Source organism: Limanda limanda, chromosome 5 (assembly GCF_963576545.1).
Source record: "Limanda limanda chromosome 5, fLimLim1.1, whole genome shotgun sequence".
In the NCBI taxonomy this organism is placed as follows: Eukaryota; Metazoa; Chordata; class Actinopteri; order Pleuronectiformes; family Pleuronectidae; genus Limanda; species Limanda limanda.
Window position 1 is genome coordinate 9,372,999 of NC_083640.1, and position 13,529 is coordinate 9,386,527.

At 44.7% G+C, this 13,529-nt stretch overlaps 1 protein-coding gene across 1 annotated transcript in view; it reads left to right on the top strand.

The window, feature by feature from the left end:
• Positions 1 to 13,529, top strand: part of LOC133001247 (tetratricopeptide repeat protein 28-like) — a 188,466-nt gene that overhangs the window by 100,580 nt on the left and 74,357 nt on the right. The window lies entirely within an intron of this gene.

The following is a 13,529-nucleotide window of genomic DNA, read 5'->3' on the forward strand; positions in this document are numbered from 1 at the left end:
TTGAACTGGTTCAAATAAAACAGAGGAACATATTAATTAATAACAGCGATGGATGAATGTGCCTTAAAAAAAAATTTGTTAAATAAAAAGACAGATGTCCGTCCCATGGTGGTGCAGTGGTTAGCACTCACAGCAAGAAATCTGCTGGAGTTTAATGTGGAGTGTGCATGTTCTCTCCATGTCTGTATGGGTTTTTCAGATTGGGTTTGGGTTAATTGGAGTCTCTGTATTACCTGTAGGTGTGAATGTGAATCGTTTGTTGTCTCTGTATGTTGGCCCTGCGATACGCTGGAGACCTGTCCATGATTTTGACCCATGTCTCACCCAATGCCAGCTGGGATTGGCTCCAACTCCCCTCACAACCATCAAAAAAGGATGAGCAGTATAGATGATGGATGGATAGACTTCTTTTAGAAACTTGATGTTTTATTGCAGGACAAACACTGGATGAGACTTCAGACTCTTGTTGCAGTCGAACGTTTTCAGGTAACTAATGCCAATCGAAGAGAAAATGCCATGTAACATCCGTACCTCCAGGTGAATGTTAAATTATCACCAATCAATTACATCCCCTTGCACTAATTGGGCGTAATAACCGGTGAATACCTGCAAATTATGCTCCATAAAATCACTATACCCTTCGAGTAATGTGATATGAGAACAGCTCACAGTTTTTATTTTCAGCAGAGGAAGCCCATTAAAACAGAGAATGAGAGAAAGTGGTGCTTAATTGCCAGCTGAGGTGTGTGACATTTGGAGCAGCACATCGAATCCTGCCCGACGTCCAAAAGGTGTTGTGAGGGACTGAGTAATTACTCTGGTCTCTCCAGGCGATGGTTCAATAAGACGATTCACTCATTAAATGGGAGCAAGCATATGCACACATGCACAATTAAATATGTCCACAGAATTTGCACAGTTGTGTTATGTTTTTAGTTTGTTTAGGAGCAGGTGCTTTTTGTCACGTAGTGTTTGATACAGAGGTTTTCAATTAATATTTAATTAACGAAAGTTTTTGGAATATATGTGTATATCTTGAGAATTGCTCATTTAATCCGTTTCTCCATTGCTGTGTGTGTGTTGTTAAGGGCCCAAAGGAAGTGTCAAATTTGGTGCGATTTAGACATGTGATACGGTAATATAAATATGAATTTTTATAAACAGACAACTTCACACACTGATGTGGCCCCAGCAGGTACTCATCAGCTTTAGTGATGTCATTGATTAATGGCAACAACAGTTGATCCTCCAGTTCAGGACTCTGCGTACTAATTCAAGCTTTATTAAACTTTGAATAAAAAGGTGAACATCTCTTTGTGCAGCAACTTCAGGAACTTTTGGACAATTGCTGCAGGTTACTGTTCAAGTTTCAGAAAGAAAGCTGCATCCTTACCACATAGGACAAGCAATCAGCCCATTCCAAACAGGCAAGTTAAAAGTGGGCACTGCACAATCTGACATGATTTTTATCTTCTCTTTAACCAATGGTGTAAGTGTTGGTTTATATTTCCACAATTTAAAAAAAGCTTAAATCTGATGTTTATTTCAGCAGCTATTTGTCACAATTAGTCTTTTAACATAACATTTATTTTAAACGTATATATCTTGATTTTGATATAGAAGAAAAATCCCAGCATCTCCGAACCTGATGTATAATGTTATTGCTGTATATGAACATATCTTCATCAGACCTCTTCAGAGAATGATCTGAAGTGATCTGGCTGCTTGTAAACATCGTGCTGCTGCACCATGTCTGTGCTTACCATGTTTGTACAGTAGATGAGTGGTTTCCTGGCCCTCTCCTCGGGGTTGTTTAGCTTTCAGACCCCTGACAGAGGAAGGGAAACTCCCCCAGGGGAACATGAAGCACTACAGGTTGAATGAAATTCTCTCTCAACACTCCAAAGCTCTATTCATCTCCACAGGCTCTGGGGAAAAGCAGCAGAAAAATGTTTAAAACAGGATGCTTAATCCAGCAGCATGGAAAAGGCATGGGAGTGTGTGTAGTTTTTTTCTCTTCTTTTACCCAAGAGAGAAAACACTTTAAAAGAGGCCCAGCATGATAGGCCAGCATAATGAGCCATCACTGGCTGATATTAGAAAGTTTATTCATAGAGTAGCACTAGAAGATGGCTTAACGCAGGATGTTATCCTAATGCCACAACATGATAAATGATACAGGAAGGATAGTGTTAGGAAATAGGAAATGTGCAGTACCCTATCTCCCAGCACAGCGAGACGCACCACATTCTGTAGAGAGGAGTATATAAGCAAATAAAAAAGAAAGGGTGTTAACTGTGCTTTTTCCGTCGACATATTAAGACTAATATGGGCTCACACTCTGCAGGTAAACAGAGAATTACATGTAGCAGATGTGATAGCACGGACCCTCTGCTCATCTTTTATAATTACCAACGTAACGGTGATATAATGTGCCTCAATATCTGTATTGTACCTAAGTAATAGAACATCACTCACATACAGTGGCGCCTAACAATAAGTTATGAGAGTGAGTCCTCCTTAAATGGTCCGGAGGGTGTGTGTGTGTCCGATGTGTGTGTGTGTAAGTTATGGCAGGGTCTGAATCAGGGGCGAGTGGCTCAGTAAATGATGGTGGCGGGGCTGGCTACATCGACTGGGGTCATCACTCCCTGGGTAGCCCGATAGGTAATTCATACACTCTAGATGGAGAATGGGGGGGTCTTCTCACCTTCTCACCATTTATCATGCCACTGGTATTCCTAACCCCCCACCATCAACCCTACAGGCTGGCGCTGCTCAGGCAAACTGTTGCATCATTACAGAGATGCAAGAGGCACAGTGTGGAGACACAAAGCCTTCAGTATTTGGCTCCAGCCCGATAATCATTGCTCTTATTAGCCAAACGGAGTCCTCGAGGTATTGCACCACAGAGCTACGAGTGGAGACCTGCGGGCCCGGACAATGTGCTAATTTGAATTTGCAGGTTTGGTGATTTGCAAAGTGCTGTTGAGGACCAGCACCTTGCTCGGGGTAATCATTAGCACGGGGGGGGGGGGGGATTTAGTATTCTGCTCAGCTGAGGCTCTGACACAGATAGGTCCCTGGCTTCTGTTTCTATTAGTGTCCAGGCCTGCGGCTGCACAGCCAACACTTCAATGAGCGCTTTCTCAAAGCTTTGGCCATTTCGCTGCTGCAGCTGCTGCCCTTCCAACTCTCTAGCTCAGGGATAGAAATATGACACTGGAGAACACCCATAGTATTCTCATGCACTAACCTTTTTTTTTTCTACTCCACTCGTGATTTCACAATTTCATTTCCAATTTTCCCACCGTCCCAGTGACACCCATTCCACTAACACCCCCAGCTACTGTGGGATCACTGGACTTTCCTGTGCGTGTGTGTGTGTGTGTGTGTGTGTGTGTGTGTGTGTGTGTGTGTGTGTGTGTGTGTGTGTGTGTGTGTGTGTGTGTGTGTGTGTGTGTGTGTGTGTGTGTGTGTGTGTGTGTGTGTGTATTCTTATTGATCAAGGTTGTGGTTCTGGGCTCCTGCTGTTGTTATCACTACAGTGTGGAGGGTGGGGTGGAGCAGTGTGATTCACAGCACTGAAAGCTTCGGGGCAGTATCTGTGTGTCCCTGTTTGTGTGTGTGTGTGAGTGAGCTAATGGGATTTACAGTAGGCACAGTCTAAGTTCTTTTCTGTCTTTGCTTTTTTATATTTGCTGCAAGAACAAAACTTCACCCAATTAAAGCGTAATTATGACCCACTTGGTTTGACAGCTCGATAACTGTCCAGCAGTAAAGGAGGAATTAACTTTGAGTTTACAAAGGATCTGTAATCACAAGAAGGAGTAGGGTGTCTAATGTGATAAAAACAAGAACAATTTAAAATTCAATCTGGTTGTATGAGCAATTACAATTGTATGGATGGAGAATTAAAGAATTTTTGAGGACTGCACTGAAATACTCAGTTTTTCATCTTAGAAAGAAGTAACTTTGTGAGTGGGAGAGACGTGCAAAATAGAGCAAATGTTGTTTGATATTAAGGAGGTGTAAGTTGCCTGCAGCAGAAGGTGTAACACCTTCATTTCACTTAGAGCAAAGTGAAGGTGAAAGAAGGAGAATTCCTCCTTATTTTCCCCCCTGTCTGCCTCCTTTATCCACAGTTTACTGTAGTTCTCTGCTCAGTGGGTGCGGATTGGGCTCTTATGATGGATTGCTCTGCAGGTTCTCTGGAGGGCATGGGTGTGAATAAATGGGTGCAGTGTACGCATGTTCCTCGCTTCCTTCCCTCTTTCCTCCATCTACTTCTTTTTTTATTTCCCCAAAGTTCTCCTCCTCTCTACGCCTCCTCCTCTTCTCTCACTTCACATGTCTCGGACATGTGTGCTAAGATGTATGCTGGGACATGCGTGCGGTACACACTTGTATTCACATATGGCTAAACACACAGACACAGCGACACACTCAGGGCACCATTCCTCTGTGGCCACAGTGATTAATTACTTTTAACAAAGCAAACAGAGTCTTGCTTGTCCGGATCAATCTTTTCCCCATCCTGGTGCGAGCCCCTGTCACTAGTAATTGCCAAACTCTGTGTAGTATGAAATGAGGGCTGCTTTCCCCTCGCCCTGGTCCTACACGCTTGCGCTCCCTCTCTCTCTTAGCTCCCATGGCTCCTCTGTCCTCTCCCCCTTCCTTTTTTCTTCCCCTGCATCGCTTACTCTTTTCCTCGTAATACAACCCTCTCCTTGGAAGCTATAGTGCTTATGAACATATTTGTCAAACGGCTTATCATTCCATCTCATTTTAGCCCGTTTTTAAGAGCTGCCACATGCGCTAAGCACATACAAAAATCATGCATCATGCCTCCTGCCACCCGTGCATACTAATTGCCATGGCTCTGCCAAGCTGATCAAACACCATTAATCTATTTGTATATGTTTATTTCTAAATGAGGAAATTAATACATTCTGCTACTATAGCCAGCTGGGTGCTGCGAGCCCCATTGATTGTTGGCACCCACAGTATGACTCATAGCTCAGAGCGAGTGTCTTTATTTGGCTCGCTGTGTGTATCTGTGTGTGTGTGTGTGTGTGTTTATGCTTTCGGGTGGTGTGGTGCTTTCATGTTGAGACCAGTTGCCAGAGGAGTTTCGATTAACATATTTTACTTTTTTATCATATAAAGCTTCCACAGGTGGTAAGGAAGAGGGATTCAGATCTGGATAGATGCTTTATTGTCCCCATCGGGACATTTGACATGGACACCAAAATGGTAGACCTGTCAACCAGTTGAGGATTTCTTAATTTCTCCAGGGGGGTGGTCGGGCCAGGGGACACCCCTGCAGAAGAGAAGCATTTACTTGTCGTGTGAAAGCGCAAAGTGAGTTAATGCTGAATCCTGCCCTACATGCAGAAGACGGTAAAACCTTTATGGATGTTTTAGCGCCGAGTGACATGGGTAGAAGTTCTGCTGCTGATGATTAATCCGACTGTGATAGACGGGCACTATGTTTGTGTGGGAGGTGGAGGTGGACGTATAGTACTGTCTTCCTGTTCTTTTGTGCCATTCCGTTTTCATCTTTACAAAAATAATCTGTGGCACTAACTATAGCATTTTCACACAAATGATCTATCTGCACATGTAGCCCTCCCTCTTTAGGGGATGTGGTGGCTCACAGAGGATTGCAGAACACTCAGGTTATCAGAGCAGGTGTTTTTTTTGGTCATTTTGGTTTAAAGGGGCATTCCCCCCTCTCCCCCTACAAATCGCCTACTGCTGTCAACATAGCGAGAGCCTGAGGCACTGCACTTGTAAAACAGTATGTTGACTTCATCTTATTACTGGACAGACCATCAAGTCACGCAGCATGCATACAGTAGAGATAGATATCAAAGCCAGGGAAACACAGCTGACTTGATAACCAGGCGGACACAATTAATGATGCATGGTGATGGCCAAAGAACGCTGAGGGAACTAGCTGCTTAATGAGCTAACACAGAGTCTGTGCAGATGTGCTACCGGACCACTCAGCGTTATCAGAGGCAGACACTTCCTTTCAGGAGAACTCTGCCAATTAGCTCTATTATGGGAGTTGTCTGTGAGAATTGCAGGATAAAATAGTGAGGACTTGTTACTAAAATGTGCATTAGCAGCATTGTGCTTGTTAAAACGCTGCAGTACCATGCAGGTGTTCTTCCTCAGTGGGTGTGACATATCTCCTGTGGAAATGGGTACTAGGCTTTTGCTCAACTGCATATCAGAACGACCAATAATTCTCAATGGGGAAGCTGCCCTGAAAATTACTCTTCTCATTAATAATAGAAAATCCACAGCGGTGCACCCGTAATCCTTTTTTCCAGCCTCTGATATCTTCCCTGGCCTTGCAAAGTGCCAGAGCATGTCATATATATGATAAGCAGAGGAGCCTGTCCACGTGGGACTCATCACACACTTAAATTGGTGCAGCATGGAGTTCATATTGCAGTGTGGCCGTGGGGGAATTAGCCAGTCTATATATAAACCCGCACCGCATGTGTTGTGAATTGAAGTGCATTTATCTGGTAATCGCTGGGGAGATCTCCGCATCCACAAGCATGGCAAAGCAATGGCGCTGCAGCAACAACAGCCTCGTATACTGATGCGGCTGGTGCACTGGGAGATTGGAAGGAGAAACAGGTCATATGCAATAAAGAGCTCTGATAGCCGGGATGGCAATAGACATGTACAGTACACAAGTATGGAATAGCAAGAGGCATCTCCTTTACGTGTTAACCTTTATCTGTCTCTGTCTCTCCACCTCCTCCGTGGCATATATCTAACCCTTTGGGCTATATCCCCATTGTCTTTCCTCACCCTGTCCTCTCCTCTCCTCAGCTCTCTCAGCCTTTCAGCACCTTATCTGTGATTCAGCTTGCCTCTACTCAATCATGTATGACTCCTCACTGGCCGTATCAAAAGCAGCAGGGCTCGTGCTATGCTCGTCCTTAGAGCCGTCCATGAAGGCTGACTGTATGTCTTTTGAAGTGTTGCAGGGCAGCTCTGAAAAACCACACTGTCAGGCGGCCTGCAGACTGCTGACTCTTATCTGATGAAGCAACTTCTGCATAAGGCTAGCGCAACCAAATGAACCACTCACAAGTGTTGACACGGACTAGGAGCTGTACCTACTGTGTGAGGGTGTCATGGGGTAATGACTTGGTAGACGTGGTCTTGCTTTAGGTTCTTGGAAATCGTCAGAGAAGGACAAAATGAACAAATTTCATTTGTTTCAGATAAAATGGTTTGTGGATAAGATGTTTTACCCGGACAGCTTCAGCCTCCCATTAGAAGCTCACTCCGTCATTTGAGGTGGCAGCAACATGTGAGATGTGAAGCTCAGAGTGTCATGTGTTGAGAAGGTCCTGAGAGGGGGTCAGTTGGGCGTGACTACCCATTGTAATGCTTAATGGAGATGCTTGGTTTCCCATGTTGAGAACATGTGTCTCTCAGCCGGTGTTTACTCAAAAGAGTATATTTTTCAGGCATGCTTGAGTTCACTGTCAAAGCCAATTAAGGGAGTACAAATGGAGATCGAAAAGGATGTGGTGCCTCAGGCCAGGAGAACACAGGACCAGGGCCAAGTAGCCTCCTCCATCACAGGGGGGCTACACACCAGGGCCACATATGGTCAGGGCTACTCCTTCAATTGCCATTGGCTACAAATAATATTTAATTTTGAATTTCATGGGTCTTAATAATTGGGAGCTTCAGTTGCGACAATTAAACCAAGAAGGATCCAGTGGATATCGCAGCTCTTGTCTTGATAACCTTTTTTTGGGGTTACAGAAAGCTTTAGCCTTGTAGGTATTTTCTATTTAAAGCCTTCTATGGCCAGCTCTGGCCTGGTCCGGATGGAAAGCACTTCTGTAGCCTAGAGTTTGCTCTCTTTCTCAGGTTCACCATCTGGCCCTGATTGATTAAAGCTCCTTTAAGTAATTAATGCCTAATTTAATTGAGAGTCAGCCCCTGTGGCTGCAGGGTTTATGCGCGACGCTGAGCCAGAGCTGAGCCAAGGATCTAATCGAGAGGGGCACGGAAATCTGTTTAGCATCCTGACCCTCTCAGCCTCGCATCTCAACACTCTTAAGATGCTAATACGAATCTGAGTATGCTATCTGCATCCATGTGACAAATTGTGCTATAAATCATAGCAGTGGAGTGTGACATGGTTTTCTAACATGTGTGGAAAGAGCTAAAGCATTTTGCAGTTTTGCTGGTCAATCATTTTCAATTGGTCTGTTTCTTTTGTGAAAAGCGTCATTTCTGCTGGATCCTCATGTAGCAGAGAGAAAATTGAATTCCCTGTTCTAAACAGTGTATTGTGACAGCATGTCACAACCCCACAGCTTGCCGCTACTGGGCTGCTTCATCTGTTTGGGATAAATGAACAATATCAGTTTGATCTTCTTTTTCACCGACTGTCACAATGGATGTTCACCACATGACACTTCCCCGATCACAAGCCCTGACCTTCTTCATTGAAGGTTCTCTCTGTCTTTTGGTAATTGTTTTTAGAAAACGTTAAACCCTCCCCCAGCCAGATAATGTGAGACACAGTGAATACAGAGTGCTCAGCATTGATTCCACATACCTGACAATGACCTTTTCCAATCTGAAGTCCTGCGCTGGCTGCCAGTTTGATGCGAGTTCGCTAATCGATTCCTCAGAGCCACGAGAGAGAACTACGTCTTTCACACTGAGGCCTCTACCTTGCAACCTGGGTTTTACCTGGATTTTAATGTCGCCGATCACTGAATAATGAAACATTCACCCTTTAATTGCCGGTTCCACAAAGAATGATCGGTTTAATTTGCTCTCATTAAAGGCATCTAATCTAATGGGCTAATTAAGGGCTTTGGATGGAACAGCAATCACCACAGTCTACAACGCCCTTAGGGAGGAATACATCAATGCATCATAAATATTTTACTGCGTCTACCTACATGCAGATTGTAAGTTCCCTCAATTTGACTTGCATAAGTGCTTAACAGGCACCTTTGATGTGGCTTATGTTGTTAACATAAAATCACTGTAGACTTGAGTGGTCTTCTTTCAAAAACGGCCTCCAAATAAGCATACGAGGCAAAACAAAATCCTGAAAAGGCAACATTTTTCATCGATTAGCTAGATTAAGTCAGAAATCTCTCTCACTGTGAGGAAAAATGAGGCTGTCACTGTTTTTCCCTACTGACGCAACACACACACACACACACACACACACACACACACACACACACAGATGGACACACAGTTGATCGATGTAGGTCAGGGTTATTTGCTGGTTTAGGGTTTGGTCTTATTAGATTGGGGAGAGTGTAATAGACAGGCAGCTGTGTCATGATTCTGTCCCGGTGACCCCGGGGCCAGAGGTCTATGTTTGGCCCAACGCGACGGCTGTAATGTCCCCACTGCCGCCCCCTGTGAGAAGTGACCTCAGACCTCTCGGGTCCTCGGGGAAAGAGATCCGTACCTGCAGGCAGATGCAGGAAGATGAAGTGAAACTCACAGGTTAGGCTTCAGAAATAGATTTAATTAAAGAGTTCTCCATTGTGCTGTTCCGTGGCTTCCAGCTTGTCAAGTTGAAGGGCAGAAGGCCCAAAGCTGCAATCATTTGATTCAGTATTTTTTTTTCTTCAGCTGTACTCCCGAGCTAATTTGTCATGGCCGACAGTTATCCCTGGATATTAAATTAAGCAGCTGACATTTTGTTGTACCCTGAGAATCATGTGTGTGTGTGTGTCACCTTGAGAGTGTAGTGGCAGAGACGTGCAAGTGACGGCTGAGGCACATGTCTTAAACCCTGGTCAACACATGACATTTCTGGGTCACACTGGAAACCAGGCAACAACAACTATGGTTAAAGACACAAGAAACAGAGGGAAGAGAAGCAGCGATCCCTTTGTTCAGGTCACACCATTAGTTATAATCTGAGCCCAGACCCCTGGCCTGTGTGGAGGGCTGATTTGAAATAACACCAGTTTGCTCTGAATAGATGGGTGGTTTTCTTGAGTAGTTATTGATGTATTTTTCTTCAGTTTGTATTGTGTGTGTGTGTGTGTGTGTGCATTGAATTTGCAGCCTGCTGTCCCTGCGTGATGGTCTGATTTGGGTTCCATTATGTGGCCAGCGGGACTCTGTTCAGAGTCCTGGTGCCGGGAACCGACTGCCCAGTGGGCGATCAGAAACCATCTGCAGAAGGCTTATCCTAAACACACTATTACAGTGAAAGGTGTGGCTCGGCCTTAATGGAGCTTACACTGCTTCTATTGATTTCCACATTCGAGAGCATCTCTATTATTGCTGATCACCGTTCAGGGCACAGCAAGCCGCACAAGGCTTTGGGCTCCCGGAGCAAAGCTGGAGCGCTCGGTTCGATGACAGGCCGCCTGCGTTGAGGGCGAGGAGGAGTAGTGTCGTCTGTTTAGAGAGACATCATCGTGGTTGGGATTCTACAGCTCCGAACGTGTGGCAGAAAACAGCCTCAACTGTCTGTAAACAACCTGACTACATGGGCGGGTTTCCAGCTCCAGTGCCCTTGATACAAAGCATTTACAAATTACCTTGGCAATTTGATTTCTCGCTGAAAATGACAGATCCAAGCATCAGGTAAACAAACGCACAACACATTATCTAGCAGGCATTTAATCTTGGAAGTGCTACATAGATCTGATGGTGGAGCTCGGGGAAATTAAGTTAGATGGAAATGTGCAGCAACTTGTTGACCAGACATGTTTACTCTGTGGGAGACCGTGTTATTTTCTTTCTCTTTAGTGAAGCTAGATTAGGAACCATTTTCAGTCAGTTGTTTTTCCTTGCCAGACACAACAGGCATTGAGATACAACCGACGCATCGCCATATGCTGAACCATACCCCCCCGTTCCTCATCTCCATTAGGTGTTACAGCACATCTACTTGAAAAATACTTTGAGCGAATCCCTCCTTTAAGCCTGTTAGACCCAGATCTCAAACACGGATAGACAAGTGCAAACACAGACATGCTCCCAGGGGCTTAGGACACCCCTGGGGCTACAGTGCACTGCAGAGGGGGCAAGGACATATGCTGAGGCATTAATCTGCTAATAGGAAAGCAGCCTCCAAACTCCCAGTCTTAATCTTGTCAACTTTCTGTTCAGCTGCTCCGACTGCGGCTCTTATTGTGAACAACAGAGCTGTCACTGGGAGGAAATTGTCCATGTTTCATTGTAAGTGTCTCGTTAGAGAGAAAGAGAGCAAATGCGGTTTGCATGAGCTTGTTGGTGCATATGTGCGCAGAGAATGTCGGGTCCCCACAGTGTGTAGTGAACCGGAGTGAATAACTTTTTTTTTGCATCATTTCCCTCTTCCTCCTAAGCATAAAAACATGAATATTTAAAGCAACATCAAACAAGCATTCATGAAATATTAAAATGTTCGAGAAACAAGAGAAGCTTTTATCCTCTCTCTTAATCGTACGACTCTTCAAGCCTCTCTGTTTTACTCTCACACACACGCACACACACAGACACACATTAACACACGCATGTGCTTACACGCATGCGCATCATGTGTACCGCCAGAATTTACCCACGGGTGAGAACGACACACCGTCCCACACGATCTGCTCTTCTGTGGCATCAGCACATTGCTGCATTAAACAGATGGGAGAGCGAAGATGCTGGAAGTTTCAATAATTAAGCCCGGATAGAATTTTAAGGCAAAACACGTCATTGGAAACTTTGGTTTGTGGATGTCATGTTGAACAAGATGCCTAACAGATGCATCGCAAATCAGAAGGACCTGTGTTGTGTGAGAATTTCGCCTTTGGATTTGTTATTCTCCCATACGCATCCTGTTTGTGGAGATAGTTTTGGGCTGAAAGATCAAGTTCTGACTTGTACCACACAAGTTGTTTATCTATTACCGGTGACGGGGCAGAGTTAATCCGAGGAGCCTTCTCTTCACCCCTTTACTATACCTCTCTCATTTCTCTCTCTCTCCCTCTCTGTGACTGGAGGCGGTGCTAATCACTGTAGCAGCAGCTCTTAACAGATGCTGCTGTGTTTTTAGAGAAGATCCTGTTAAGTGTGAATTTTAAAACACATTTTTTTGGAGTGGCAAAATCTTCGCCAGTAGCATAGCCAACCGACCGGTGTCGTACGCATGCATTCGGTGCTATACAGGCTTTTACCTATATATGTCAGCCTCAGTTTATCTGGAGCCCGTCACTCTCAGTGTTGTGCTGATTTAGGATTCAACTAATGTTATGTAAATGCTAGTGAACCCTCTGTGCTATGTGCAGCTGGTTGAATTGACTTGTTGGATTATGCAAAAGCTGTGGTTTTATTGTGTGTGTATTTCTGTGTGCAGCCACATATGATGTGTTCTGAAGGCAGTGGGAGAATAATGGAGGGGAAAAAAACGTATTATGTTCTACGGCACATCGCTCCAGTCAGTTTTCGCCTTGGCGCTTTCTTTTTATGCATTTATTCTCAAGCATGTGTATTTTAATGCACTCGCTGCACTGTCTCCTCTTTCAGATGTGTGTAGGAATGGAGAGGGTGAAATAAAAGGATTAAAGAAGATTCAAATTTTTTGCTTTGAGGGGAGCTTTATTTTATTCATCTGTTCTCTCAGCCTGGTCATCTCAGTCAGGGCACGCTGCTCAAGGCATTGAAAGAAAGACCTCTGGGAGAGCAGTCATATTGTAGGCTAAATCTAATCAAAGGCAGAAATGCTTTTAAATGTCTTTTGTTCCCTTGGGCGAAACGTTTGTGGGCCTCTCCGCTCCCGCCAGTGCATCCCGCTCATACTCCACCGCCACTAGATGCAATTAATATTGAGCGGATACCCGGGCCTGCACTCCCCTTATATCATAACAGTGTTAGAACAAAGGTTAATGCCTTGAATCTAATCTCTGTCCTCGTCATTTTCAATGAAGTTGTGATGCAAGCGATGGGAGGTAGAGATGTTGAGGGGGGGGCAGCAGGTCTGGAGAGATTGGTAGTCAGCAGGGAGCTTCGGACGGAAGCAAAATTAATTACGGGTCTCTATAAATTCGATGTCATGTCTCATTTTCCTTAATCCTTCCCGCCCCTCTCACTTCCTCGCCGTGCTAACAGAGAATGAAAAGGCCTCTTAGATACTAATGGCAAATTGGCCCTTGTGTCACTTTTGGAACTTGTGAGTGTGAGGAGGTGGCCAGACGGACTTCTGCTTCCCCCCTCCCACACACACAACCACACACACATGCACAGCCACACAAAACAGTGGGGTCAGGACTCTGAACTCCACAGACAGTCTGTCGTTTCTAAGCCTCACACAATGCTGATCCCTCATTTTCACCCACGCCTCGCTCCTGTAATTGTGCGTTTCTGACACACAAACACAGCTAGGACTATTCTAAGACGCAGTTTGCTTTCTCTTGTTTTGGATTTAGTGTTTTTGGATCGAGGACAATGAGCCGGATCTAGTTCCATCTTTCTTTGTTGCTGCTGTTAGACTGGACCGGAGTCAGGTTTTAACCACT